This window comes from Talpa occidentalis, unplaced genomic scaffold (genome assembly GCF_014898055.3).
Source record: "Talpa occidentalis isolate TD23 unplaced genomic scaffold, MPIMG_talOcc4v2.1 talOcc4.3, whole genome shotgun sequence".
NCBI classification, from domain to species: Eukaryota; Metazoa; Chordata; class Mammalia; order Eulipotyphla; family Talpidae; genus Talpa; species Talpa occidentalis.
The window spans coordinates 68,756,372-68,762,501 of NW_023603184.1; the positions used below are offsets into that span (position 1 = coordinate 68,756,372).

Consider the following 6,130-nt stretch of genomic DNA (forward strand, 5'->3'; position numbering starts at 1 on the left):
ATTATCAGAGTATTCAAAGACTTAATTAAACAAATTAGTGGTGGGGAGTTATGAAAATAGGCAGAGATGTAAAAACTTTAACACCATGAAATTTTTATTGCCATAATACTTCATTGCATGTGAGCCAGATTCAGGATTTCTTTCCTTAGGGACCTGATCAAAGTTCCTCAGAAATTTTTAGATTCAGTCAATGGAATGAACAAAGATTAAATGCCTACTGTGTATGAGACTTCTATTAGCTTCTAGAAATTAAACATATTGTGCAGAAAGAGACGATGTACATACCATGATAGAAAATATTAAAAGATCTCAGAAACATATATCAGAGTGCCCTAATAGTCTCAAAAGTTCAGCAAAAAGGTCAGAAAATTCTTTCTGGGGGGTTTGATATGAAATCAGTCATTAATTCTGAGTGTAGGAGGCTATTCAGAGAATATGACATTGTATGGACATCAACAGAGGTTTGAAGTAGCAAGAGAAAAATTCTACAGGGATAAAGTATTATTACACATGAGGCCTCATTTAATCATTTTATTTTGAATAATCAGCACAGGAACTAATCATCGAGATAACAAGTTTTCATTCCGAAAGGCAGGAGGTGTCAGGTCTACCCTCAGATTTCTCCCAGAACTCATGGCTCCCTTCTTTGTTTCATTGACTGTATCTTCCACCTAACTGTCTAAAATGATAAATATTTGATATTACTTCCAGGCACAAAGAAAAATGTGTTTCCCATTGTATTAGCCTAGGGATCTCTCCTACAACCAAGAAACACCACTTCCCCACCAAAAAAATCTTTGCAACAGCTTTTTGCACAACAATTTTATGGGGGACAATAATCCCAAGGTGGCAAGAGTAAGAAAAATGGAGTGGAGGGGGGAGAAATACACACCGTGTTATAGAGATGGCAGAATTTGTGACAATTTGTTTGACCAGCTTTTGAAGACCTCTTCAGAGAGGCTATATGAAGTTACTTTACGTCTGAAGGGTCCATCAATGGCAAGAAAGGGAGAAAAATTAATCCATGATTATAAATTCCCTTCATACTGCTTGCACAGAGCTCCATCCAAAAGGTATGAATTTGTAGCCAAAACAGCATTAGGGAAAATTCAGCCATAAAAAGATTGATTCGTGTTACAACATGGATAAACGTTGAAAACATTATACTAATTAAAAGAAGCCTATCACAAAGATCACATACTGTTGGAGTCCATTTATGTAACTTGTCTAGAACTAGCCAATCTACAGAGGTGAAACATAGATCAATAGTTGTCTAGAGTTGCGGGTATGTTTGAGGGGAGATGGGGAATTGCTGTTAATGAGTATGTGATTTCTTTTTTGGGTGATGAGAATATTCTAGCGTTATTATGGTGATAGTTATATATCCCTATAAATATACTAAAAATCACTGAATTCCACAATTTAATTGTGAGTTATATGGTATATGAATTATATCTCAATAAAACTTATGAAAAGAAAATAACAAAAAAAAAAGTTATGAATTCCCCCTGCACATATGGGTTACACATGTGTGGCAACCAAACATGTGTCCTGGTGTTTCATGTCTCAGCAGCAACAGAAAAGTCGGGGCGGAGGCAAGAATAAAAGGCATGAGAATGAGGAGAAACAATGTTGGATTATACCAATTTGTGGCAAAAGACACATAACGTCAAGACTACAAGAGCCCAAGTACTTGACAGAATTCAATACCTCCATGGTTGGGTGAGTATTTCTTTAGGAACAAGGTCAATGTACCTTTCTTCTGTTGTTCCTCATCCCCCACTAATTAATTATCTCTATATTTGACTCCTTAATAACTCTATATTTGCTTTATTCTACATTAGTCAGTATTTACTTTGTTGTTGAACAGAGCTTACTTAGAATCCTGCGTTCTGACTGACGTAACTTAAATCATCTGAGTGGGATTTGTTTTGGAGATAATATGGAGATAATCCCGCTTCCCTAACAAGGCTGGTGGATTACATGAAATGATATCTCTGAAGGACTTAATACAATTTTGAACCAAAATGGGGCAAGATAAACATATTTTTCCCCAAATTATTGTCACCATCATCCTAATTTATGGCTTATCATTCACCTTATTCGTAGATACGTTTAGACTTTATGTCTGTGCCAGGTGAGGGAGTCTCCGCAGTACATCTACTGGGAATACTTTGTAACAGTAAAACTTGGTTAAAAAAATTATGCTGTCACAATCTATTGTCTCTCAGATCAAGAAACAGCCTTCCATATTCTATTTACTGTTGGAGGGTGAGGGGTTCAACAAATATATTTCTCCGTTTCCAGCAAGTTCCACATCAGATTCTGTCTAGGGATAATAAGAGGAGACAAGAAGTCTGGGGAAGTAATAAAGGACTTTCTTAGTTCAGTTTTTCTTGCTGTTCCTTCAGGTGTCACTTCAAAAATGGCAGTTGTTTAGTTTCTACTCTACTTTGGTCTTCCCTAAACAGCCTTGTGAGTGCTCACAGAAACAGTAGGATTAATGCCTCAGTGTCTACTCATTAGAGGGCTATGTTTAGGTTCTTAAGTGTTCCTTCTGAGTTTCTGGTTTAGTATAACAATCTTGTCACAACCTCATCCTGCGGATACCTGGATCATGGGCCTTCCTCCAAGATTCCTGAATACAAAAACTTCAAATTTCCTCTTCCATACCCCCGCCACCTAAATGGTGGAGCACTTACTGTAGTTACTAGCTCTCAGAAATTTCAGAACTCGTCCTTTACAATTGTTTAAGCAATTTCCTTTTTGTTAAAAGTATCAGATATTGTTACTGTCTTCTTGACTGGGCACTGACTGATAAAAGGGATTTGAAAAATAAGTCCTACCTAAAAAAGAAGAGCAGTTACCAAAGGGGAACTTGAACACACACACACACACACACAGAGAGAGAGAGAGAGAGAGAGAGAGAGAGAGAGAGAGAGAGAGAGAGAGATAAAGCAAATGTAAATATATATAATATGGGGGCCTCCCTGGTGGTGCAAGGGGTTAAGATGCAACCTATGAAGCAATCCGCAGCCTCTGCAGCACAAGTTTAATCCCCAGCTGGCCAGGGAGCAACACACATGGCACAGAAGACCTCTCCTGACTTGCCTACTGCTCCCCTCAGAAGTGTACTTTGGTCAATCTGCCTTTTCTGTTCCCTACTCTGTCTCTGGTGAATCCTCTCACCACCCCCCACACCTCTGGCCTGTACCCCAACTCTTGTATGCATAAATAAATCTTTAAAAATAAATAAATGTATGTACTCTGTGTGTATATATATATATAATATGTGTATATGTATATATGTATACATATTCACATTTGTTTCTCAACTAATAAGAAACCCACCAAAGGATGACTACTTCATCCAACACCTTTAGTATACATACACATCCAACATGCTTGCCTGTTGTTTTTCAGATGCTTATTTAGCAAATTATGTTCACATATCAGTTTATGGTCCCATTTTTTTTTTTAATATTTATTTATTTATTTATACACGCACTGGGCACAGTCAGAAGCGCGGGAGGGTGAGAGAATTCACCAGAGTCAGAGCAGGCAGAAGGACCGAAGTACACTGCTGAGGGGAGCAGAGGGCGGCAGGAGAGGTCTGCGCGCCATGTGGGACCCTCCTCCGGTGGCCGGGTATCGAACCGGCGCTGCAGAGGCTGCGGGCAGCTTCGCAACCCAGTGTTCCACCGCTGCGCCACTGGGGAGGCCCATGGTCCCATTTTTAATGGCCTATCACTCGAGACACCCAATGTCAATAGCTAAACTCATTTTATACAGGACAAAACCGCCATTTCAACTTATTATGAAAGAACATTCTCTATCTTAGTTTCCAAATTATGATATGCTCAAATTCATTATTTTATCATGTCTTGAGTTTTCTGATGAATTTGCTTTTCATGGACGATATTTCCTAAGATAATAGGCAGTGGGTAAGGAGAGGAATGAGATAACAGAGAAAGAGTGCATGCTACAAAACAGTTTCTCAGAGCTACAGCAAGATTTAAGTTTAATATGAGCTCCCTTAAAAAATAAAAGTAAAATTTAATCACCTGAAATAGCAAATTAGAAGGTAGATGTGTGGAAAGCATGTGGATTCTTCCAGGCACTATCTAAAGAGTGCCAAGTAAATAAACTCAGAGCAAAATAGTGACTCAATGCCTGCTCATATACCAGCATGGCACAGATATAGGTAACACTGTGATAAGTGGGGACATCTTTTAGATTATAAAAATTATTTTTAAAAAAGATATAATAACCCATGAAAATATGCACTCATATATTTTTAAATGTTGCAATAATTCTACAAATAAAACTGAAAAAAATTGTAATGACATTACTTGTTCCTATCCCATATTACCTGGTTATCATTTGACATTTGACCTTTATATATATGTATGCTACATATATATATATATATATATTTAGTGTGTATATATATATTTAGTATATATATATATATCATATATTATAAATGATATGTATTTTATTGCTAAAATATTGCTTTACAACCACCAGAGGTATAGGATCATACCCTTCAGATGCATGTTATACCACACCCACCACCATGGCACCTATAGACATCCATCAAAGTCTATTGGGCACTTTTTCCACTCTGCTTTAACCTCCTTCCCCACCCCATGCCTCAATTCTGCAGTTAGATTTTTAGGGTTTGCTATTGGTGTGATTTTGTCTGACCCTTTGTTTTGTTTCCCTATATTCCTCATGTAGATGAAAACATCTGGTATTTATCTTTCTTCTTCTAATTTATTTCACATAGCAATATTCCCTCCAGTTCCATCCATGATGTTGCAAATGGCAAGAGTTTATCTTGTTTTATAGCTGAGTGGTATTCCATTGTGTATATATATATCACATCTTCAAAATCCACTCATATGTTCTGGACCACTTAGGTTTTTGCCATAATTTGGTTATAGTGTTGCAATGAACATGGGCATGCACATATCCATTCAAATTAGTTTTTTTTTTTATTTCCTTTAGGATAGATAACTAGGAGTGAAATAACTGCATTATATGGTAGATCTATTTTAAACACTTTGAGAATCCCACATACTATTTTCTATAGCATCAAGATCAGTCTACATTCCCACCAACAATGTAAAAGAGTTCCTTTTTCTCCATGTCCTTGCCAACACTTGTTTTTCTGATCTTTTTGATATGGATCATTTGAAACTGTCCACTATTTCTCATATTACCAGTATGACTTTCATGATGTCCAATAGAACCCAAGCTGTGTAGAAGTAGAATCATGTATGTGCTGCTCATGTATTTATCCCCAGGGTTTAGAATAGCATCTGGGCATATAGTAATGCTCAATAGGAATTTTCTGAATAAGTGTTACATTATCCAAAATAGGAAATTATTTCTCCATCTCAAGCTGTAACTTTAGTAGCTACAGCCTAATACAAAGACAGACGCAGGTATGCTCAATGCTGCTACTGTGATGGAGGTAGCAAATAACAACAGGAAATTAGATGTGATCAATATTGTAATTGCTTTGGAAAGCACCCTGCTTTAGCATATACTTAAGATAGCTTTTATTTAGTTTTAAATAAAGGAAAGAATACATTGAAATGTAAAGTGTTTGCTTCTGAAAGTTCTGGAAAATATGAGCATATGTATATGCTTACCTTATTTGTTCCTTGAAACAAAAATCCATTTTTAATACTAAATGATCCCTGCTGCATCGTTATAACTTTGTAGTTTGCCATGGTGTGTACCTACCATTGTTGTTACTATTATTCAATAAAAAATTTTAGTTAGCCAATCATTGACAACTTAACTTTAATGACTGATTTTACAGCAGCCACTAGTGGCTTTTAAAATTATATAAAGATGATTTAAAATGGAAAAGAAAATCTTGGGGGATAAAACTATATATCATTTAGTCAGAATAAAGAATTTCTGATGTGATAGCTTCTAATAAAAAAGTCATCTAACAAATAATTAACTAGATAAGCAAACATAATGTTTTGGATTAAGAAAGCCCACGTCAATACTATTATAACACATGCACTCACTCAAGCAATGTCTCTTAAGGAGAAGCAAATTGAAATATATGTAACTTTCCACAGTACATCTGATAACAGAATTTGTA

General features: G+C 36.2%; 1 long non-coding RNA gene across 1 annotated transcript; it reads right to left on the reverse strand.

The window, feature by feature from the left end:
• Window positions 1–522: 522 nt before the first annotated feature.
• LOC119255769 (uncharacterized) lies at window positions 523–2,173 on the reverse strand. Its single transcript, XR_005127530.2, has 3 exons — window positions 2,099–2,173; window positions 893–981; window positions 523–679 (listed from the first exon to the last, which is right to left on the reverse strand). It is a non-coding gene; the product is annotated as an uncharacterized LOC119255769 (long non-coding RNA).
• Window positions 2,174–6,130: the final 3,957 nt, after the last annotated feature.